This window comes from Rhipicephalus sanguineus, chromosome 5 (assembly GCF_013339695.2).
Source record: "Rhipicephalus sanguineus isolate Rsan-2018 chromosome 5, BIME_Rsan_1.4, whole genome shotgun sequence".
Classification (NCBI taxonomy): Eukaryota; Metazoa; Arthropoda; class Arachnida; order Ixodida; family Ixodidae; genus Rhipicephalus; species Rhipicephalus sanguineus.
In genome coordinates, this window is record NC_051180.1 from 99,517,612 (window position 1) to 99,542,926 (window position 25,315).

General features: G+C 48.3%; 1 long non-coding RNA gene across 1 annotated transcript in view; it reads right to left on the reverse strand.

The window, feature by feature from the left end:
- Positions 1-6,998: 6,998 nt before the first annotated feature.
- Positions 6,999-25,315, reverse strand: part of LOC125758554 (uncharacterized) — a 134,930-nt gene continuing 116,613 nt past the window's right edge. Inside the window, exon 2 of the long non-coding RNA XR_007416215.1 lies at positions 6,999-7,180. This is a non-coding gene — a long non-coding RNA (uncharacterized LOC125758554). The remainder of the gene's footprint in view (positions 7,181-25,315) is intronic.

Below are 25,315 nucleotides of genomic sequence, written 5' to 3' on the forward strand. Positions count from 1 at the left end.
CAGCAGGAGCGTATGTCCGCAGGTTACATGCTTCTGCGGGGACGCAAGGGTTCTCGCCTGTGGATGGCGAAAATGGCGAGACACTCGCAGTACGTCTTACTAAACGGCACTCTAGCCCGTTAAACACGTGATGCCACTCAGCCTCGCTTGTTAGGTAGGTCAGTTGCACGATGTTCTGCCTTAGGGTACAATCAATGGGCTCTCCTCATCGCCCTACATCCTTCTGCAACTGTCGTCGCCCGCTGTCACCAGGAAATATGTGTGGTCGGTGACGACAGCCCTTCAAACAATGTCCAGGCTAAGTACTACCGGTCGCACTCCTGGGCCGAGTGTATTATTGCGATGCCATGGTCAGCGCTAATCCATTTTCGTCATTTTCACCTTGTCAATAAGTAGTCAGAGCGACGGTCCACTCTCACTCTCAACGTAAGGATGTAGCCGTTAGCGCTGGATAATAAGAATTTCGTAGAATCGAGCATAAGGAGTCGCTATAATATACCAGCCCTGACTTCTCTCTGCACGCTTTGTGGGCTCATGACTTTACACTTCACTTAAAGGCATTAAATAGCATTTAAATGGGTCCTGAACTTCTTTTCCAAGTGATCTTCGAATGACCTCAGTGTCGGAGTTTATTGCCTCACGAAAATATTGCCGAAAAAACTTCTCCAAATCATCATTAACGAGGGGGTTTTTCGCACGCTTCAAGCGCTCTCTGTCTCTTCTCTCGTCCCGACAAGCGCGCGAGTAGAGACACAGAGAAAGATGGCAAGGGGGAAAGCAGTTAAATCTAAGCGTGCGTCATGGCCTTCAGCGCGCTTGATGAAACACGATCGCTCTTTCCCGATGTAAGTAGTGAGCGCGCTAGTGTGTCTACTGTGTAATGTTAGCAGACTATGGAGCACGGCGCCGGCATGTGGCTGCACTCGTGGCAAGACGCGCATCTGGTCCAGACGCCGTTCTTGATGTCGGCTATTAGTCAATGGCATGCTGTATTTTGTTTGACGTCAAACAGCTGGCGCTGGCAGCTCTCAAGAGATAGGGTGCCTTGATGCGCGTTTTGTTGCGCGTTTTTTATCAAGGCGCACTATCAAGAGAGTGAGTACAGACCTCTGTATGAAAAGAAGGTGGCTGAGAAAATGACAATTTCGCGCTCCGCTTGTAAATTCTCCTTGCTGCGCACGACTGCGAGATTTGCCTGATCTGTTCATAGCAGTGTCTGCTTGCTGCAGGATGTGTTTTTTTCTTTTTTTTATGTGCAGCTTGTCGTCCATCCATGCACCTCATGTGGCGTGATCCCGCTCACAGTGAAAGGCTCAGTACAAGCCGTAACAAGGCGAGCAATGCTCAAAGGCGGGTTAAAATCAATGAACAAGGTGCAAAATAATATAGTTAACAGAAATAACTGACAAGCAATCGCAATAATTAACTTAAAATCACTAAAAACGTTTCGGAAACTTGCGCTTGACACACGTGCCGCACAACAGAAGGCGCCACTGGCTCGCCAAAAGCACGATAGCTCCTCCCACGTGCACTTCGCCGGCGCCTGGTCGCTACAGCTGAAGGGTGAAACAACCTGACGGAACTCTCTGCAGACGACACGTATCTCAACTGCCGTAACAAGCAGGCAGTCGATAAAGCGCATCAAAAACCAGTGCGCGTGTCGCACACCGAGTTTGCGATCTCCCTCAAAAGATTCTACTCGTGCCGGGGAAACCCCACATGCTTATCCCAAACATTAAGGTCATCGTCCGTGTGGTGAACGGGGCTCTACGAACGGAAATCACTGCGCGACCGTGCTATGCACTTCCTTATATTTTTCAATGGTGGAGCTACATTTGGTTTTTTAAGAAGCCCGAGGGGCGTTCATGACCCCTTTAATGGCATAAAAAAGTGCGCCGAAGATGTCAGATTTTATCGTTGAAGTAATTCTGGCATACCTAATTCCCGCTTCAGTCCCAGTACATTCGTTATGATAAGCGAGAGAACGCGCACCCTTTTGGTTTCTAACACATTCGCGAACACAAATGCAGGCATACATACGCACAATCACAGGATTAGAAAAACTATAAACCACTCTTTAAAAACTGCAATGCGAAACAGCCACGTTTAAATCAAATATGTATTTCGACATCATACTATCACTGCCTATGCAAGCCTTCAGGTCTGTCCCCTCGCATGACGTGCTTTTCCACTCGCCAATGCCATTTCTGTGCAATAACTGCTGGAATACGTCGATTCATCCTAGTTCTTAACAACGCTCTCTGTGACTTGTATGCCACAGAAATACACTTTCACTAGATCAATACACTCGACTGAGAAGAAAAAGAAGATGGGTTCTTCGTTCGAGTTATCTTAGGCAAATGGGGACGGTGTGGCTTCTGTCTTGCGTGGGTCCTTCTGTTGATAGCAGGTCTCTCTCTTCCTATTTCACTCTCGCCCTCCCCCTATCTTTGCTGACATCCTAGGGTAGCAAACCGTATGCACGTCTGGTTTACGTCCCCAACTTCCTCCTCCTTGTTATTCCTTTCCGTCTATGTCCACTAGTATGCGGAAGGAATATCTTCCTGAAGAGAATTATTCTAAACCGCGGGGTCAGAGCGGGGTTCCCTGTGAACGATTATAAAAAGGAGCTATAACAACACAAACCAAGGCGACAAAACGTCAAGAAAATTCGTTATTGTAATAACGATGTCCCTTTCTTTCTTTTCACGTAGTGTTCGAGGCATTACCGCGCCTCTTAGGCCGTCTTTTGAAAGCGCCAGTGGCGAGCCTAGATGAAATACAATCGTAAGCTATGTCAAGCGCGATTACGTGTAAAATACAACTCTATCTTAAAATAGTCACAATTTATGCCATATTTACCACAACAAATTATTACCTGACGTAATACCTCCTTAAGTGATCCCTGTTAAGACAAAGTGTTTGGTCAAAATACCTACGTGGGCAGAGCCTACGAATTATTGCAGTAGTATTTTGATATCCCGACATTCCCTTCGATCAACGTTGCCTCACTTAACGGGAACCCCGATCATTCGCAATCCAAGCTAAATGTTTTCGTTGTGTTCACAAAAAGAATATTCTTTTTACATGCCCGCTGCGCTTCAAGATAGTTCTAGTTATTTGCTCATGCACCATACTTAAAAAGGAAGCGTAAGCAAAGGATGATGACCGGTATTACGTTGAAACTCTCTTCGGCGTAAATCGTAAAGCTTTGGCGGTTCTCAGTAGCGAACGAGGGGGCCAGAGTGAACGTCCTCTGAATAGCTGAAACCAGAACTGCATTTTCTTCGCGCTTCTTCTTCGACGCCAGCGATCTCCTTCCAACTCCCAAGGTGGAGCTTGTTCAAGGAAGTTGATCCGTCCTGCCAACAGGCGCACACGCGCGCCGAGATGTAGCACGCACCTCTCTACCTGCCATCTGTAAGCCTAATAAACGACTCTTCTTGGCTTTTGGGATTCTCACACGCCAAAGCTCTCTACAAACGTCTGTCTCTCGAAGGAACATTGGCACCTCGGAGGAACGACCTCAGGCGTTAGGGCTCAAGGCAGACTGCTATCAGCCGAAACACGGGTCTACGAACGGGTGTGCTCAGTTCGGATAATAACATAGAGCGAATTGAGAACTTCTATTCTTAGCATGCGTCGACTGATTTCAGAAGTTTTATCAGTCCATCACACGTACAAAAGGCAGCTTAAACGTGAACACTTCCTTCCTTTCATCAGCACCTGACTGGCTTAATTCTTCAGCTTCGCTATCGCCAGGGGTGTTCTATAGCGTAAGGAAAGATTACGGCGAATGACTTAAATTTCGCATCAAAAGCAAAAATTGACCAACGTTCCGCGTCGGTGTCCCACGTCAGCGGCGTCAACACGAGTGATGCAAAAAAGCCTCATCACGTGATGACGTCAGCATATGTCCTTATCATCGCGTGACAGAACGCCAAATTTGTGACGTCACCACGACGTCCCATAACGCGACGTCATATGATGACGTCATCGCATGGAATCATTGCTTGGTCAAAGGTGAGCCGATCCCGTAGGCAGTGCAAAACAAGGTGAGGTGCACAAAAATACAACGCCTGCTATTCTGGAGGCATTGAAAAACCCTGTCAGTTGCGGGATTCTTTCGGATGGCGGTGCGGAAAGTTCGATACATCGACATAGAGGAAAAGTGAAGATGGCATTCCTCTTCGAGTCCATTGAGGTTGATGCGTAAGGGATCCTGTGATTTTTTCTAATCTTAGTCATTGGGCACGCAGTCTCACGATGACAACACGCATACACACAGAAGGTACAAGCGCCAGCTCACCCAAATAATGGGGGGGAGGAGTGAGGTGAGGAAAAGGAGGAGTTGGACAGGGTACGCTTAGCATGGCCATTGTATGGTATATTATATGAAGTGGGTGGGAAAAGCAAGTGAGGGTGATGAAGAATGCTGTGATTGTGGGGAGGGAAAGGAGAAGGGAAAGGGTAAAGCATAACATAGTCTTGTATGGTATAGCATAGCAGGGGGTGGGAAAGGGCCCAGGGGGAAAGGGCTGTCTCCTCAGTCTTCGCAGCCCCTATTGCGTAGCTGCCCCGGCATATTTTTTTAAAGACACTATAGAAGCGTCATGTATGGCGAGGAAACGCGTTAAAAGATGTAATATTGCGTGGAAGAAGAGTAGAATTGCACCAGGCGTCGCACCGTGTGAACTAAGTAACGAGAGAGTAGCTTAATGCTTCCCACCCATTACAAAGTAGCTCAACCATAATTCTTCATCAACCTCATCATCATGTACCACAGCAACGACAGTATGCAGCCACGCAGATGTGCATATTGGCTTAGAAACGAAACGCGTTGTGGGTGGCCCGAAACTGTACTTGCAGGGTGCGCCCTAGGAGAGCTAACAGTGGCCTATGAGGGCCGCTATGCCGGCTGTGACAGGCATGGCGTTTCTTTTTAATCTTTTTGGACGATGAGCCTTCAATATCTCAATACACGGCCGTCAATAAGTTGTGTACAAATTGAAGCAATCCGAGCGGTCTACAGTTAGAAGAAGTGCGATATAACAAGACGGGGAGCTCTCGTGTTCATGAATGAGTGAAGTTTTAATAAACAAATAAGAGTTGTAACTTCCCAACTTCTTCGCAGTTTCAGTATTTCGTGCCTGAGAAACATAGCTTGCTCACTCCAACCGTTCGCAAGCGGGATGGTTCGACGTGGAGTCACATAACACTGTGTGTGCTCGCAGAGGAACGATTTTCGCGCAGTCATCGTGTGCCACGCGACAGAAGGTGATTTTGCACTTCCGCTTCCTCGATGACGACTGCTGACAGAGCAATATCCAGGATGGCAACCCCGAGCGCAATTTCCGGTTGCGTAGATTGAGGGTCCCCCACAGGCGGCTGTATCAAGAGGACACCTTCATATGCATCTCCGTTGCTACGTTTCTGCTGCCTCAGCAATAGATATTGCACGGCGATACCGCTGGATAGCAGCAAGCAGGGGCCGTAGCATATCTACTGCTTACTGGTCGCTCGCACTCAATGCACTGGCATCCCTGTCCCGTGTGGAGCAGCGCACATGCGATCTTGTTGGCTCCGTTTTTCTTTAGTAAAATTGGGGAAGTAGGAATACGATACAGCTGGATTCAGCAAAAAGGAAAACAAAAACAACACGCGGCATTCATATTACAAACGAATAATTACAATGTACTGCAGCAAAGATCATTTTAGCGATATGATTGGTAGCATATTATAGCTTGAGCCTAAATAGGAATCAATAATGATGCACTAACAAAAATATAGGACTTTTGGCAGTTCAAGTGAACGTGACGTTATTAGTAGCATGACGAAAGAACAAAAAGCAACAATACTTGTCGTTCCAGGTTCTTTGATGTGCAGTACTCATTGCCTAGTCGATGAAAAAATTGTGTTCAGGTCACAGTAGTATACAGCCTACATGAAACTATAAGCGCCAATCCTCTCGGTCGAGCTTTTTCGCTAGAGTTGCTTTCGATAAAAATATGGCCTCATGATTTAAAGTAAGCGAACAGTTCCAAAAATTTTTCGTCCAGACACTTGCGTGTAGGCACGTTTACAATCTGTGGAAAACAGAGGTTTGTTATAAGCTTCCTATCTTTACCCTTCAATAAATATTAAATGTATCTCAAAGAGTAAGCTAGTTCTGCGCCCTAATCGGTGATCTAATAAATAGAAATCCTAATGGAACTGCACGATGCTAAGCACATAGGGGCATGAAGATGTTACATGAGTACCATTGAACATCTGCTATGAACATGATGTAACTAAACATAAAATAAGCGTGATCAACTTGCATACCGACAGCTTCGCTCACGCTTGAAAAACACGCGACAAAGTTGGCGCAAATGTTTTGTGCAAATTCCGCATCCGGGGCCTTTAAAACAACGATACAATACAGCCACACGTGTAAAACGTTCGAAGTCACGTGTCAAAATGCCATTCGGGCGCCGTAGCAACAAACACGAGCTCCAATAACGAGCGCTATGTGCTCTATAAACCAAAACGAACTAAAAAAATAAATAAAGACAAGAGCACGCCTCTCGCCAGGGTTCACTAGAACAAGGTGCATTAATAAGCTTGCACAATACTCCGCGGAGAGCAAGGTGAGCGCCAGCAGCCGCAGCAAAACTCGCTAAGGGGGAAGTACTAGATGCAATGCGTGTGGTACTTCCACCCAAATGGGTATACGACGGGAAACGATAGGTCTCGCTACCTGCGCGCCAGACAACATACTCCAGCAACAACGCCCTTACAAAACTCGTGCGGAGAGACGAAACAAGGAGCAAAAGTGCCCGAAAAAAGGATGCGCAAGCTGAGGGAGAAAGCATTCGCGCTTTCTGCTCGGCTGCTCTTCACCGCTGCTGGAGATGAAGCCCCAGCTATGATGGCGGCAAAAAACTTTCTCGGTCGATGTGAAGAACAAGCGCTCATGCGTTCGAGCGGACACAATTCAGCCGTTGATAATAATAATAATATCTGGGGTTTAACGTCCCAAAACCAAGATATGATTATGAGAGACGCCGTAGTGGAGGGCTCCGGAAATTTTGACCGCCTGGGGTTCTTTAACGTGCACCTAAATCTAAGTACACGGGCCTCAAACATTTTCGCCTCCATCGAAAATGCAGCCGCCGCGGCCGGGATTCGATCCCGCGACCTTCGGGTCAGCAGTCGAGCGCCATAACCACTAGACCACCGTGGCGGGGCCAATTCCGCCGTTGAGGCATCTTGTGCAACCGCTTCCTGTATGATGAATTTGGATTCTCTTCTCCGGGAGTGCGCAAGCATCAAACCAGCGCTGAACTGGAGTTGCATGATTTACCTTGGGCTCCTTCATGTCTTGAGGGCGCGGCACAAATAAGAGAAAAAACGCGCGTCGGAGTGATTACGACTATGTGGATTTTTATAATATTTACGCTTCCATCTGCGAGAATTATCATAAAGTGATGAACAAATATTTTATGAGACGGTGTTTTCTTTCGAGGCTTTATAAATCTTGTCATGTAGGAATCAAGGCTGAATTCAGAGAAGCGAACCTTAGGACCACAGCTTTAGTTCAGAGTAAGGTATGATTCTCACGCATATAATACTCGCAGCCAAATATAATTGCCAGTGAAAGTCACTTTATGCCCTTATTCAAAGTGTACCAGGACACAGAAAGATGAAACGTACGCTAGCGCTTGTGCAAGTTTCGTCTTTCTGTGTCATTTTCCACTTTCAGTTGGCGCATAAAATGACGCTATGGACCACCAACTGCCCAAACTCATACCCTATCACTAAAAGCATGCTCACGAAAACACGAACACAAAGAAACTGCGTTCACGGCGACGAGAATGGACGCGGATATCTGTTGTGCGGTGAGTGTGGTTTCAGCACGACATCAGTTTGTTTATACCGCCACCAGACCCACAAAAATGCATTGTGTCACAAGTCCATTCACACCAAAGAGAAATGAAAAATAAAAGAAGAAACTTCCTACAGAGACAGCCAGCCTCATAATGTGAGCCAGCTAGCCCCATAATGCGAGTCAGCTGTTGAATCAACTGAGCCTTTCGGACGTCGCTCCAGTTGTTGACAGGATTCTACTGGTGTATTGACGTCCACATACCCATTCCGATCACAGTATAAACATCTTTTTTCGTGTATATTCCCATTTGCTAGATCGAAGTTAGACGCTGACCATAAGAAACGGAAATACAAGACGTTAGCCCTCGAGCGTGGGACTCTGGTACGCAACCAGGATGAGCGATAAAGAAAGTCTGTTTGCGTATGTTTCAAGATATGACGAAATCATTGTGCACGCACACGTTGCCGACATTGCAAATGAGTATGCGCTGTGCTGCTAGGGTGATTGAAAATTGAATAAGAAGTCTCGAAGGCATTTTTTCTTTGTCTGTTGTTTTTACAAAATAACCCTCGATTTCATGATTATTCATTCCTGAATGTCCGGCAAGTACGCTTGTCGCTGCGTTCATTTTCCTGCAATAAAATAATGCTGTACATGATGCTGTAGGCAGTACCTACGACGTCGCCCCGTAACCATGCATGATACTCTTGATTCTACAGTCACTATAATATAAAAGCCCTAGTTCTTAACTTTATTCCTCATCTGTTGATGTAATTCACGCTGGTACTTCGGGCTGGATAAACGCTAAGCCTCAAGACGTTTGTACAGCAATATCACTGCTGCTAAATATTCTTCAGGAAGGTTTGTTGCTGTACAAAATTCTTGGCTGTGTGCAGTCGGTCTTTCGTTTCACTTTTCTGCACATGAAGAGAAAAGCAAAACAAGAAACATCAAAATTTCTCCCACTGCGACAGCGTAAGTAGCCAAACCTTGTTTTCCAAAAATTCTTTTCTTGTTTATCGACCTATTCAAGTACAGGACACAGGGACAAGTTACACGCATTTATCTTCGTAAAGTGTTTCGCTCAGTATGAACTTGGGCAGCTAGATAGTGCGCATCCCACGCACGGTGACAAAAAATGACGACTATGGAATGATTACAACTGCCGGACAACGACTTAATCATGACGATGGAATGACAGCAGGACGATGGCGACACTGGAATAATTACACGACACAACGACCGATATGGGACGACCACGACGACATAACGACTGTGTGACGACGCTATAATGACTAAAGTAATGCGGCAGTGACGACGATCCGAAAAAAGTAACAGGACAATCTGGCAACGCAGTGAAGGGGGAAGTAACGATGGCGGTAGAATGATTACAGCAAGATACCCAATGAATGATAAAGATGTAATTAATGGAAGAGGAGGACGACAGATGACGAAAGGATAAAAAAAAAAGGCAGAGAGGTTAACCAGGGTTGAGCCCGGTAGGCTACTCTGCGCTGGGGAAGAGGGAAAGGAAGGAAAGGAGAGAGAGGATTCGCACGCAGTGCCTGACAATCTCGACCGAAAAATGTGCGTCCATGGCCCCTAGGCGAAAGGCAATGACCAGTCACCAGGTATGCATCAGCGGCCCGTTTATCTCTTAAGGTCCAACCAAATGCACGCGACTCCCGAGCGACGGCGACAAGCGACAGCGACAAACGGGCTTGGTCGCACTGTCGCGTCGCGACAGGAGCAACCACCTGTTCGCAACATCACGAATAGTATGAGCGACAAAGTGTCGTTGTTGCTCGATTGAAAACTATGGCGTGTACGCAGGTAAATTGCCAAAAACATATAAGAAGCAGGTGAACGGCAGCATTTCAAAGTTATTATTGTCTTGTGTGGGATAAGGAAGCCAAAAAGCGTATCGCAACTTCCTGTTTTCGCAATCTTTTGTTTAACCGCGAGAGTAGTACCTGCTGCGATCTCGAAGGGCCGCCCAGAAGCGTACGCTGACGCTACTACGCCGCACTTGGCAAATTACGTTATGCTACGGTTAGTCCAGGATGCGTATCTCGGCAACGTTTCTTCTTGCTCTCATGGAACGTTTAAGAAAAGCCGCAGCACCTCACATCGCTGCCTCACAAGGAGAAGGGCTACCTCACACGACGACGATGCTGGCATTGCAGAAAGCTGCTACCAGTGCAACAAGCTACCACCAAAACATCAAAACGAACCGTCGATAACAAAATTAACGACGAAATACGGCTGCTGACTCGCTCTCCGCATAAGATGTGGGTGTAAAGAAGGAAGTCTATATCTTGCATTTCTTGAAGTACGCGCTGATAATAAGCATCAAGAGAAAACTGCACCCGAAACGAGGATCAGAGAGGCTGTCATGATGCCGGAAATCATCATGCTCACTTCCAGGCTACACGCGATTTTTTCTGGCTTTCCAGAAACATGCGACGGGACTAGCGACAGCGATGGATGGCCCTCCACGACAGGAAATCCTGTCGCACGTCGCTGTCGCTCGTCGCCTTCGCTCGAAAATTCCGTGCATATGGTTGGACCTTTACAAGTGAAATCCTCGTTTTTTAAGAACAAAGGCAAGACAGTGGCGAAAGTTTGTGCTGGCATTACAACTTACGTCCGTGATTACTTTGATATACTGTCCGCTGAGGTTGTTGAGTTTGTACTATAGGTATTTTCGTATCCCGGATTCCGCCATCGCAGGCTTTCACACGATCGATGTCATGACGTCAAATTAACGAGGCCATGAAACGCCAACCGCGTCTGTACAACCATTTTAATTCAGTTGAGTCTACTGCAATACCGTTCAGTTAGCTCTCACGGATAAAAAATAGAAATGTTAGCAGCCAAAAATGACAGGACTTAGACCAGTCTATATTCCGTACTTGCTTGCACAATATCCGATGTGGCCAACCAGGTAGTAGCCAACACCCAAACAACAGGGTAGAAGGTGCAGAGAGTGCTAAGGTTTAAAATAAAAAATGGCTTAGTGCATTAACAAAATGCGTCACAGGGCTAGTTTACTCATTCTCGCAGAGTGCATGGAAAACGCAAACATTTCACGCAACAAGACAAATGACAAGACCTTGCACATCTTGCATATTCTTTCCTTATGAAACGTCTGCGCATTTTAATACCTTATTGAAATTCGCACCTTACTGAACATCTTTTCTACGTTACTGAAAAACCAAAAAGACGCGTACCATCAAGGAAAAAAAGTAAGGACAGGACAGAAAGGGCGTCACTCGCAACTAACTTTATTCCCAGAACATCAGCGTCATATATAACCACAGCGACCCTGCGCGCGCACGTCGCCTCACAAGCTCGTCCGAAAACACGCGATAACATGATCAACTAGTCGAAAAATGAATCGATGAAACTAAATTCACCCCCACGCAGAGCAACAGATGTGTCACTAACACAGCATTCTTTCTTCTTTCTAATATAGTATGCTTCCATAATTTCACGCGCTAAGACATCGTTACTCTTTCCAAGAACGGAAACACTGGCAAACCTGGGCTCACACTTGCAGGAACCACAGTGCACAGGCAAATGTGCTGAAAGTTTATTTTTCACCGAAAGTTCGTGCTCCCTCATTCCAACTAGCCCAACAAAAAGTTCTATTAAGTTACTTTTCTACGTTAACTGCGAAATTTTGGAAGCCATATGGATTTAAACAGCGAAAATGAAAACACCAAAAAGTCGCCTACAAGGGCTGCGAAACTCACCTATGTAGTAATTAAAAACTCTACAGCACCAACAGAACGTTTTGAGCTCCTTGCCAATACGTCGGCGTCGTGTACTCCTTTCTAGAGAAGGAGCAGGTGCACTAACCTTGCCTGCAGTGTTTATTTATTCGGGCATATTTGCGTTTTTCGAACCACTTATTGCAACTACACACGCAAGAACCCTCCCTCAACGCTGCCAACTCCGAGACTAAAGTAAGCTAGCATCATTTTTATAATTTTTTCTCGGGAACTTGCCTGAGGTAAAAGTTCCATATTATTACCACATTTTCTCTGCCTTCTGAAGGTGTAGCAGGAACATAGGTTCAAAAGTGCACAGACACCGCAAACCAACACTACGAACGCTTACAAAGTTTTGAGATAGAATTCGGGAATTTTTAGTTGAAAAATTTGGCAGATCCCACACCTTGTGGGAATCGGTTTCGTGCTAAGCAGTCAGCAAGTACTTTTATGCTGTATTTCATGGCTTTGAGTCAAGCGTTACGAGGTGTATCGGCGCGCTTTTGTAAGTGTAGTAGTTGTGTGCACATCGTGGGTTTACCAGGTACGTCGACAGCACTGGCGCTTAAAGGAAATGTTATGGTGCGAAGTAACGTCAGCACTCACCTTAGAGTACATATGTCAGTGTTATCGAAACAAGTGCAATTTACGGTGCAATGATGTGAATATTGTACGTAACTTTCATTAATGTATTTCTCTGGGGTCGAGCAACTCTTCAATATAGCTTGCTTAGTCATAGGAGTAGAAATGTAATGTTTATTGGAATGCTATAAAAGCGGAGCCAACACTGGAACCACAGACTTTAACCTGATATGACGCCTGTATCGTAAGAGTACATATGTAGTGTTCGTTGCTTTCGTCTAAAGTCAGATAGCCAGCACGACAGCCACAATTGACGTTGCACCGACATTACGCCTACATGGGGTGCTTTGCCAAAGCAGTTTCTAGACCTGGCGTGGCTCTTTGGTAGTGTAGCTGACTCCCACGCAGAATGCATGGGTTCGATTGCCGCTGAGATCCTAATTTTTATTCTTTGCATTCACCGGGTCAACGATGTCGATGTCAGTTTTTTTTAGGGCTCTCACATCTAAATTGCCAATGTCTGTTCTCGCCGTTCCTGGGTAAATATAACTGTCGATCACCTGTGGACGCATACCCGTACACTGCGGTTCCGTGGTAACCGTGTGCACATACCCTCGAACGGGTAATGTGCCACACGTGTCTGGATGAATAGGTTTGACGACGTACGTGCAACAGGCTTTTTACGTTATTTAATGTACCTGACCAGACAGAAGCATTCGTCAAACCCTCTTACCCTCCCATGCCATTTTTGGTCGACACCGAGCTTAAGGAGGCGATCACGAGAGACACCCAGGCGTCGGCTAGGATAGATAGATAGATAGATAGGATAGCTAGGATAGATAGATTAGATAGATAGATACGATAGATAGATAGATAGATAGCTAAAGATAGAAAGAAAGAAAGAAGAAGAAGAAAGAAAGAAAGAAGAAAGAAGAAGAAAGAAAGAAAGAAAGAAGACAAGAAAGAAAGAAAGAAAGAAAGAAAGAAAGAAAGAAAGAAAGAAACGCTCAAGGTGCCTAAGGTTCGCTAAGGAATGCTTCGCATTTAAAATAGCGTCGAATGCATATTTCGGATGGCGCCCAAAATGCACGTTCTTGCTAGCTCTGTAAAGCGCGCTTCCTTTTTGGCAGGACAAATGTGTGGCAAAGCAAATTTATCTTGAACAGGAAGGTAAACAGCGCGGGGGGCGATTAACTATAATAGTGCGCTCTTGAAAATAAGCTTAAGCTGCTTCAGAAACTCGCCAACGGTAATGCGTGTTCCTAATTAACAACAAAGAAAAGTGACATATCTTCGCTGACATAGTCATTGTGCAAGCATTCAGAATCAGATCCAAGACCACTTCAAAGCCAAAATAGCCAATATGTCGTGTGAGCAAAGCAACGAGAAACTAAATTCGTGAAGTGGCAGCGCTTTAGGAGAAATCGCTCATTTGGAGCAAATTTTGTCGATATAAGTCACGGCACAGGTTTGGGAAAAGCCATCTATCTCACTGAGCTTGGGTGCGCGCGTGGTGCGCACATGCAGGCGCGTAAGGCGGGGAAGGGGGGAGGGGACGGAGTTCCTTTATGGGTTGATAAGTTTAAACGTTGGAAGACATTCTCCAGTATTTCAGTTAATAAAATCCACGATTGATTATTGCGCGTGCCGAGTGCGCATGTGTGTGTACGTAAGAGAGAGAGCGCACGTGACGCGTGTGCTCACGCGCTCAAATTAATTGTGCACGAGGAATCAGGAAACGCAAGCTGACGACCTTTAGAATACCTTCGAAATAATTCTTCTGAGTTCCGAGTGGCTACTCACCGAATAAGCCAAAACAACACTGTGAACATCCGCTCTGTACTTCTTAAAGCGAGCACAGGCAAGAGATTTCATGTCACTTTCCAGAAAGCTGACCAAAACAAGAAACAAGCGTGGTGGTCATTGCGAAACATATTGCCAAGAACGGTACCGAAATAGAAGCTAATAAAGCAAGAGCGCGTTAGCTGGCTGAAAGGCAACGATGTCCCAGTTTCCATGCGAAAGGCCTTGTACGTTTATTTCGTTTGGCGCTGAGGTTGTGGAATGGTCGCCTCCGCGAGTCTGTGACCTAAAAGCAGCGCCAAGGACGCGCCTCAGGAGGCCAAACGCTTTCTGCTTCCACTTACTCTCTATATCAGACAGTACCCTCCGGGACTTCATTGTTGCGCGTTGTGTTTATGACATCGTACGTTCTGCTTTGGTCGTTTGCAGGGTGGCAGGCGTGCCCTGTGCCTGACCACCTCCTGGCCATCTGTTTCGGCTTTTGTGTCCCAGAGCCGAGCCGCACTTTTCCACAAACAAGGGGCCCAATTTACCTTTCGTTTTATTTGCCGCACTGCCACGTGGAGTATAGACATACGAAAACGAAAATGGGGCCCTACCGCATTAAAACGGTTTTCGTTTTCTCCTTTTTGCACGTAAGTAAACCTATAGATAAAAAGCTGACTATTTGTAGAAACGGGAAGCAGCTCAACAGTCTTTGTTGCTGTTGTTGATGTCGTCGTCTTTGTTGTTCTTGTTGTTGTTGTTGTATGCCCAGCATTTCTTTTCTCTTCGATATAGCAGGTTTAGCAGATTGTGGCCCGCATATGTCGTCCGCGACTCGCTTTCACAGAAAATTTATGAAGTCCATCTGAAGTCATCTCGTATAAATTGGACATTAAGTCCCAAAGCCTATCATTTAGAATAAAAACATTAGTGTGTAGTTCAAACACACTAAATTCTGCACACAGCGCGGTGGCACGGACATGCAACCCGTTGCCGCATAACGTGACAACGTCAGCTCAAATTAATGCACATTGTTGGATGTGATACAAATTGTTGCTTTCAATACTTTCCCAGGACATCACTCGCTTCTAACCAATCACTTGCTTCTATACCAATCGAGTAGCTTTCGCTAGCTGGTTGGTATTAACGTCGTTCTTTCCGATGTACGTGTTAGCTATTAACAGTGGATGTCCTTGACGCACAGCCTGCGCTCTAGATCGATTACATTGCGCGAAAACTGCTGTCTTCTAGCGCCATGTCGAAAGATGGGAATTAATGTGTCTGCGAGCCAGTGACCGACTGACAGATAACACTGACAATCTCTTGATCTTCGATGGCATTTCTCATGCACTTAATAATAAGAATTGTTGGGTTTTAACGTCACAAAGCCACGATATGATTATGAGAGACGCCGCAGTGGAGGGCTCCGAAAATTTACACCATCTAGGGTTATTGAACGTGCACTTAAATAGAAGTTCACGGGCCTCAAGCATTTCGATTGCATCGAAAATACGGTCGCCGCGGCCGTGATTCGACCCCACGGACCTTCGGGTCAGCAGTCGAGCACCCTTACCACTAAACCACCGTAGCGGGTTCTTATGCACTTGTAAAGTACTAGTCTTATGCACTTGTAAAGTGCTGTCTGTAGCAAAGAGGACAGCTGTCCTCTTGCTACAGACAGCGCCTCAGACAGCGCCCGGCGCCCATCGCAGGCAGCTTCCATAGCAGAAACAGAGCTTTTCCTGAGCCAACTCGCCGTCTTATTTACCACTCGAAGGCGCGCATGTGGCGTTGTCTCTCGCGGGCGAGCTCGCGTTCAAGCGAGCTTTACCTGAGCGAACGCGCCGTCTTATTTGCCACTTGCTTTACCGCGACGGGTTACGATGACAGAAGACGCCGACAGCCCGAGCGCGTTAGGTGCTTCGCTTCTAAATGTAATTCGAGTGTTCCCTCTCATACTGATCAGGCCTGCACATAGTACACGAAATCGTTCCTATTTTTCCCTAAACACGCTCGTCTGGCGTTAGGCTTACATAGGTCATATACAGTCCAAGAACACCTGTGCACAGATCTCCCATTATAAAGTACGCCGTAGTCCACGTCGTGCATCTTTTCTTCTAACACACTTCAGCATACAGCTATAGCACGTTCCCGCTGCCCTCTTTTGTACACCAATGTGTTGCGTTTTGTGTATTACATGATAGCTCTTACAGGGCCGTGCTCCGAGGCGATCACCATTTCGCCATCCAGCAATATCGCCCTCGGCTCATTGCTAGGCATATTTATAAACATTCCATATTGTCACGTGGTCGTGACGTCGAAGAAGACAGCAGTCGGCGTTTGCAGGATGAAACTGTTTATTTGGCTGAACTTGTGGCCGGAAAATGAGAACTAGAGCTACAGCAATACACGCTGTAGAATGATAGCGGCGAACAGGGCGTCGTCCGTCGATCAACTGACAAGCGGTCAATCGCGTCGGCTTTTATACAGGCGGTATCGAACTTTCCAGCAATATCGCTGGTGGCGGCGTTATCTCTAGACAAAGCTGGAACATTCGCGTGCGGGGCGCAATCTTAACAGAACGATCTACTATAGACGTGAAGCTTCTCGAACAATGCTTCGCTGACAGCGTCGAGCGTTGATAACCGTCCCTGCCGGTCAAACCCGAATACATCAAAACAAGACAAGAAGTGGGCGTGGCATTGCCCCCTCTGAAAAAGCATCGTCCCGATGCTTGTGAAAGAACATAGAAGAGAGAAAAAAAACAAGTGCATACAAAAATAAATTACAATAACAAAGGAAGAAAAATAGAGTCCCCAGGTTCGCTAACGTGCAAAAAACGGCTTAAGGCGCACGACATGGACGACTTCAGGTCGTGCGCGGCGTCGCTGGGAGTTCGTAATGCCGTCCGGGATCACCTCGTAGTCAAGAGCGCCGAGGCGTCGAAGAACCTTGTATGGCCCGAAGTATCGCCGAAGGAGTTTTTCGCTAAGCCCACGTCGGCGTATCGGCGTCCAGACCCAAACACGGTCGCCGGGCTGGTATTCCGCGAAGCGTCGTCGAAGATTGTAGCGACGGCTGTCGGTGTGCTGCTGGGTCTTGATGCGCAGGCGGGCGAGCTGTCGAGCTTCTTCGGCACGTTGTAAGCAAGCGGCGGCATCGAGGTTTTTCTTCGTCGGTGACGTTGGGTAGCATGGCGTCGAGCGTCGTCGCCGGGCTCCTTCCGTAGACCAACTTGTACGGCGTCATCTGCGTCGTTTCTTGGACGGCCGTGTTGTATGCGAAGGTCACATACGGAAGGATGGCATCCCACGTCTTGTGTTCGACGTCGACATACATGGCCAACATGTCGGCGATGGTCTTGTTTAGCCGCTCGGTCAGGCCATTTGTCTGTGGGTGGTACGCTGTGGTCCGGCGGTGGCTTGTTTGGCTGTATCTCAGTATTGCCTGAGTTAGGTCAGCAGTAAACGCCGTACCTCTGTCGGTGATGAGAACTTCTGGGGCGCCATGACGCAGGACGATGTTCTCAACGAAGAACTTCGCTACCTCGGCGGCACTGCCTCTAGGCAGGGCCCTCGCCTCGGCGTAGCGGGTGAGGTAGTCTGTAGCTACGACGATCCATTTGTTTCCGGTATTGGACGTCGGGAACGGCCCCAGTAAGTCTATCCCGATTTGCTGGAACGGCCGTCGAGGTGGCTCGATAGGCTGCAGAAGTCCGGCTGGCCTATTGGGCGGTGTCTTGCGTCGCTGACAGTCCCGGCAGGTCTTCACGTAACGAGTGACGTCGCAGGAAAGGCGCGGCCAGTAGCACTTCTCCTGTATTCTTGCTAGCGTGCGAGAAACACCCAGGTGTCCAGCCGTCGGGTCGTCGTGCAGAGCCTGGAGGACCTCTGGTCGCAATGTCGAGGGTACCACGAGAAGGCAATCGGCTCGAAGCGGTGAGAAGTTCTTCTTTAGGAGAACACCGTTGCGCAAGAAAAATGATGCCAGTCCCCGCGTGAATACCTTCGGAACAACGGTGGTCCTGCCCTCGAGGTATTCCACAAGGCGCCTGAGTTCTGGATCCGTTCGCTGTCGTTCGGCGAAGTCGTCGGCACTTATGATTCCCAAGAAGGAGTCGTCCTCCTTGTCGTACTGCGGCGGTGGGTCGACGGGGGCGCGAGACAGGCAGTCAGCGTCGGAGTGTTTCCTTCCGGACTTGTAAACGACGGTAATGTCGAATTCTTGAAGTCGTAGGCTCCACCGTGCGAGGCGACCTGAAGAGTCCTTCAAGTTAGCTAGCCAACACAATGCGTGGTGGTCGCTCACAACTTTGAAGGGCCTGCCGTAGAGGTAGGAGCGAAACTTGTATGCGGCCCAGATGATCGCTAGGCACTCCTTTTCTGTTGTGGAATAGTTCGTTTCTGCCTTTGATAGCGACCGGCTAGCATAACTGATGACCCTTTCCTGCCCGTCAGTCTTCTGCACAAGGACGGCGCCGAGTCCTACGCTGCTTGCGTCGGTGTGGATTTCCGTATCGGCGTATTCGTCGAAATGTGCTAGTATCGGAGGCATCTGAAGGCGTCGTTTCAGTTCTTCAAATGCTTCGATTTGCGCCGTTTCCCACTTGAATGGCACGTCGGTCTTCGTGAGGTGAGTTAGCGGTTCGGCGATTCGTGAAAATTCCTTGACAAAGCGCCTGTAGTAGGCGCACAAGCCGAGAAAACGGCGCACGGCTTTCGTGTCGGTGGGGGGCGATAAAGCAGCGATGGCAGCTGTTTTCCGCTGGTCTGGGCGAACACCACCCTTGCTGATCACGTGACCCAAAAACAGCAGCTCCTCGTATGCAAAGCGGCACTTTTCAGGCTTCAAGGTGAGGCCAGAAGTCTTGATTGCTTGTAGTACAGTGTCAAGGCGCCGGAGGTGTTCGTCGAAGCTTGAGGCAAACACAATGACGTCGTCCAAGTACACAAGGCAAGTCTGCCACTTCAATCCAGCCAGCACGGTGTCCATAACGCGCTGGAACGTCGCAGGTGCCGAGCAAAGACCAAAGGGCATAACCTTGAACTCGAAGAGGCCGTCTGGTGTTATAAAGGCAGTCTTCTCTCGGTCTCTCTCGTCGACTTCGATTTGCCAATAGCCGGTCTTGAGGTCCATCGACGAAAAGTACCTCGCGTTGTAGAGTCGATCCAGGGTGTCGTCTATCCGTGGGAGAGGGTAGACGTCCTTCTTCGTGATTTTGTTCAGGCGGCGATAATCGACGCAGAAGCGTAGAGTTCCGTCTTTCTTCTTCACTAACACCACGGGTGACGCCCATGGACTCTTCGACGGCTGGATGATGTCGTCGCGTAGCATTTCGTCGACTTGTTTCTTTATGGATTCGCGTTCTCCCGTTGAAACTCTGTACGGGCTCTGCCGGAGTGGCCTGGCATTTTCCTCTGTTATGATGCGATGTTTTGCGACTGGGGTCTGGCGGATTCTTGACGATGACGAAAAGCAGTCCCTGTATTTCAAGAGCAGGGTTTTGAGCTGTTCTTGTTTATGCTCCGGAAGGCTAGGATTAACGTCGAAAACTGGTTGAGAAGCTTGGTTCGTCGGTGTTGGCTTGGAAGAATCGGCGATGGCGAAAGCCATCGACGTAGCCGTGATTTCTTCGATGTAGGCGACTGTCGTGCCTTTGTTTACGTGCTTATACTCGTTGCTAAAATTTGTGAGCATCACTGTTGCTTTGCCTCCCCGCAACTCTGCTATTCCCCTTGCGACGCAAATCTCGCGGTTAATCAACTGGTGCTCGTCGCCTTCAATGACGCCTTCCAGGTCTGCTACATTCTGAGAGCCGACGGAAATGATGACGCTGGAGCGAGGGGGAATGGTGACTTGGTCTTCCAGCACATTCAAGGCATGCTTCCCTGGCGGCGTGTACCGCGGTAATGCTTTTTCTGTAGATAGTGTTATCGACTTCGATCTGAGGTCGATGACTGCACCATGAAGGCCTAAGAAGTCCATACCAAGGATGACATCTCGGGAGCAATGCTGAAGGACTACGAAGCTTGCGGGATAAATCTGTTGTTGATGGAGGCCCTCGCTGTGCAGATTCCTGCCGGCGTTACTAGGTGACCTCCCGCTGTGCGGATTTCGGGGCCTTCCCAGGCGGTCTTGACTTTCTTCAGCTTCGTCGCGAACGGTCCACTGATGACAGAATAGTCGGCTCCAGTATCGACGAGAACGTCGAGGTCACTCGTTCGTCGCCTACCGTTTCGATTTGGTCGCGGCGTCGGATCACGGCTACGTCGGTTTGTCCCGCTGCTTCGTCGTTGTGTCGTCAGGTCTTCTTCGGGCCGTGAAGTTTCGACGTCAGGGCTTCGTTCGGCTTGCGGCGTGTTCTTTAGATGTCGTTGCGGTGTTGTCATCGGCGGCGGAGGATCTTCGGTATTTCGTCGTACAGCAACCGCACCTCCATCGGTTGCTGCCCTTAGTTTTCCGGATACGGGCTGGGTGACCGGCCTCGCGTTGGGCAAGTGTATGGTCGGCGTTGGGGGGAGACGTAGCGGCCTGGCGACGGCGAACGGGAAGGTTGTCGGGGCGTCCATTGCGTTTCCGCGAGGTAGTCGGCGATGTCGTGTGGTCTTTCCCCTCGCTGTGGATGCGGCGCGTCGATGGCGAACCCACGCAGTCCCATCTGTCGGTACTGGCAGCGGCGGTAAGTGTGGCCAGCTTCCCCGCAATGGTAGCAGAGTGGGCGGTGGTCGGGGGTGCGCCAAACGTCGGTCTTTCTCGGCGTGTATAGCTGGCCGGCTGGCGGGCGGCTTGACGTCGGTGGCGGCGGCGGTGGCGCCTGGCGGCGGAACTGCTGGGGTGGCGCGGCGTCTTGACGTGGGCGAGGAGGGGGTGTTGCGTCGGGCTGCAGCGGCATAGCTCACTGCTTGCGGCTGTGGCTGCGCTGACTCAGGGGTGCCCAGAGACTGCTGTATTTCCTCTCGGACGATATCAGCGATCGAGACAACTTCAGGTTGTGGTAAGGGTAAAAGCTTGCGCAGTTCTTCCCGCACGATCGCTCGGATCGTTTCACGCAGGTCGTCGGAGCCGACGGCATGAACAGCTGGGCTGTCTTGAATCGATCGGCGATTATACTGGAGGTTGCGCATTTCCAGGGTCTTCTCAATCGTCGTCGCCTCTGAGATGAATTCTTGGACTGTCGAGGGTGGGTTCCGCATCAGCCCAGCGAAGAGCTCTTGCTTTACCCCTCGCATGAGCAACCTGACTTTCTTGTCCTCGGGCATGGCTGGGTCAGCGTGGCGGAACAGTCTGGTCATTTCCTCTCCAAAGATGGCAACACTTTCATTTGGAAGTTGGACCCGCGTCTCTAGCAAGGCTGCGGCCCTTTCTTTTCTGACGACGCTTGCAAACGTCTGCAGAAAAGCGCTGCGAAAGGCGTCCCAAGTTCGAAGAGTGGACTCGCGATTCTCGAACCAGGTCCTTGCTGCGTCTTCAAGGTAAAAGTAAACGTGGCGCAGCTTGTCCTCGTAGTCCCAGTTGTTGAACGCTGAGACCCTTCGAAGGTCTCGAGCCAGGAGTCCGGGTCTTCGAATGACGACCCGCGGAAGGTTGGCGGCTCCTTGGGCTGCCGGAGTAGGATCGGCGCAGGCTGCACGGGGTCGGTCATCGTCGCTGCGGTGGGTGTTGGGACCTTTGGCTGCCTGGTTTGTTCGGGAAGGAGCCCGTGCTCTGGCTGCAGTCCCTTCTGCCTGCGGCTTGTTCGACGATCCGGGTATTCTTTGCTGTCGTCCTGCTCGCGGCTTGGACTTGGGTCAGCGCTTCGCGGGGGCGTCCGGATCATGGAAGAAGCAGCACCTCCACCAGATGTCACGTGGTCGTGACGTCGACGAAGACAGCAGTCGGCGTTTGCAGGATAAAACTGTTTATTTGGCCGAACTCGTGGCCGGAAGATGAGAACTAGAGCTACAGCAATACACGCTGTAGAATGATAGCGGCGAACAGGGCGTCGTCCGTCGATCAACTGACAAGCGGTCAATCGCGTCGGCTTTTATACAGGCGGTATCGAACTTTCCAGCAATATCGCTGGTGGCGGCGTTATCTGTAGACAAAGCTGGAACATTCGCGTGCGGGGCGCAATCTTAACAGAACGATCTACTATAGACGTGAAGCTTCTCGAACAATGCTTCGCGGACAGCGTCGAGCGTTGATAACCGTCCCTGCCGGTCAAACCCAAATACATCAAAACAAGACAAGAAGTGGGCATGGCAATATCATTAAAAGAAGAACTGACATACGGGCGAATTAGTAGTGATTGGTAGAAAACACGCCGGTAAGACGAAGATGATGGAAGGAACGGAAGGCACAAACGCAATGTCGTGCATTCCTTCCATCGTCCTCGCATTGTTTGGGTATTCAGTATGAGGCGTAAGCATAGGCGTGCGCAGGGTTCCCCATTAGGCGGGACAAAGGTTCGTCGCAGCGCCCCCCCCACCCTACTAAGTCAATGTATGGGGCAGATTTTGCGCCCCCCCCCCTCTTAGGTGACTAGCACGGTCAATGTACGGGGCAGATTTTGCGCCCCCCTCTTAGGTGATTGGGGGGGGGGGGGGCTGCCCCCTCTGTGCGCACGCCTATGGGCGTACGATTAATCTTTGCATATTACGAAAGTAAGCACAATTTTATGTGTTACAGTTGCGCAACAGTTGTTGCAACAAAAGCTTCAAGAAAGGCCCTCTTTACATTGTCTCCAAATTGCGTTTGGTCTGCGCAGTTTTTTTTCTTAATTTAAAACATTCAGAACATAATGTATTGGCGGCTAGTGTTGACAGAAAGATAATCTGAATGCTTGATACAAGGAAGCAGGAATTTCATGGCGCTATGACTGTGAAATATGTCGCACTTATTTGAAACAAGAGTGAAGGGGATTCCGCAAGATCCGCAATAAACAATGACGCGATGGGAATGCTGGGTAAAACTTATTTTCGTACATTTTTTGGTGCGAAGGGTTCTCTTCCGGCCGTGTTAAGAAACAACTCAAAGAAGAGGATCTCCGCATTGTGCATGCAAAAATCACAAGCTTCATAAAGAAACAGTACCGAAATTCGAAGACGCGTTATGTCGCATTGACCCGGTTCCCGGTGCTCTTAACGGTTTTCCTTGTTAGGGGGCGCGGCGGACACTTTATGGTCGGCACCTCGGTGAAAGGCTGCCGTCCACTTTAAAGTCGTGCACTTTTTCTCTCGTCGCGGCTTTCTCAACGTTTTCATTCCCGTTCTTCCTTCGCACAGCTTAGGTTATATGCGGTCACTTGCTTCTTCAGTTCAGAGTCCGTGCATCGTGTCCCCCGAAGAGAAAGTCGCTTTTAGCATCTCGCCAAAAAGCTCTTTTCTCGTTTTGACACGTCGTCACTGAAAGTTCCTCTATAACGCGAGTTTTTGCACGTTTAACCTTTTTTTCCTTCTTTCTCAGAACATTCTGAGAAGTTTCTGTCTCTGGAGACACGTTCCACTGTGGTCTTCGTTTCGTTTCAACCGAGTTTAAAATGACGCCCCTTTAGATAATCTACGAGGAGACTGAAGTGTGTAGCGCCGTAAAAGACATTGTAGGTGTCGGCAAAGCATACTGTATCATTTTTAGCGTCTGATTGAAAAGTGCTCAGTATAGGGGATCCACAGCAAGAACAGTACCTATGTAAAAGAAATGAATAAGGACGTCGGCCCTCGTATTTAGACTGAGTGAAGACAGTGGCACTGGTCTAACAGTGGACAGGCCGCATTAGTCAACATTAGCGATAATTATTCTATGTTTGCACAACAGCCAGCAGCAGCTGTCATTTAACTAGCATCAGCAAACTCCAGCACGCTTTAAAAACTGCTTAGCAATTTCACTTTATTGCTCACAACGTGTCAAAAGTAGAAAGTGTGACGAGACGAGGCCCCTCGTCGAAACACTGCTTCCACCCACATTTGTTGTTCGGTCACTTCTCATCTCTTTCGCTTCATGCAGTTTGAGCTGTTCATATTTTAAATATATTATCAAAAACAACTTCATCAACAATACCTGAAGCGGTGATTCCAAAAGAACTTTCTTTCGTTTTGTAATCGTGTGATAAAGTAGGAACAAAACAGAACCTCAAAAGGCACCGAAATTAGCCTGACAAGCCTCTGGTTAGATACCCTACGCCGATGAGAAGTGGACAGGAGTGCGAAATGATAAGAGATAAACAGAGAGAGAGAGAGAGAGAGAGACTTGTGTAAACGTGCGTAGTAAATGTGCGCGGTAACTACACTACCTAGTCAAAGGCATTCGCAGACGAGAGTCATCCTCAAAAAGCCAAAAGTCAAAATCGTATTCACTGCCACGTGTGCCGACATATGATGGGAGCAGTGCACGAACAGCACCTGCACGGAAAGCGGCCGATAGCCCTGTTCAGTCTGTACGAGCAAAAAGCGCTGGCTTCCTGAACGAGCTTAGACTTGACTAACAGAACAAGGGGAAGGCGCAGTAGCAGTAAAAAAATCTGAGCATATCCACATGGTGAATGATGATGAGTGGGGCGAAGCTCCGGAGGAAATCATCGGTAAACCGTGAAACTTCCGTGTAACGCCCCATCAATCATCATATAAAGGGTGAGAAACACTGTGTGTATATTACAAACATCAAACTTTTATTTTTCTTATTCAGATGATGCTTGGCTTGCGTTGTCCCTTCATTATCACGGCTTTATGGTCCGTGAAATGAAGGGATAGCGGTTCCTGTACGAGTTGCAATTGGAAATTTGAAAATACCAGGTCTATACACGTCCCTCGGATGGTCGTTGGTTTCATATGATCAAAGGACGTGCACGTGAGAGCATATTTGGCTGCCATATGTTGTATTAACCACTGATTGTTCTGTTCGTTAATATCGACATTCAGATCACCAACTAACACAAATGGTCTATTCTTGTACTTGTCATAATTACACGAAGCCGTGTCAATGAATGTCTTGATATTCCCGCTCGACAAATTGGGTGTAAGGTACATGGTCATGATGTTGCATTCATTAAAAACGATGGCAGCATATTCACCGTTGTGGCTCTATGTCGCTGGTAGTAGTTTCAGATCTTGTGCCTTTTCTGTTTGTTTGACGTAAACGGCCACACCACATGCAGGACGCTCTGCATCATCGATGCACACGACTGGAACGTATCCTTTGATATACGGTCTTTTCGCGTTCCACGTCTCGGTAAGCCAGAGAAAGTCCAGCGCAGTAAGTATGGGGTCCCATTCCACATCGTGTACGTGGGCATGCAAAGTTCCAACGCAAGCAGTTTTCTTTCAGC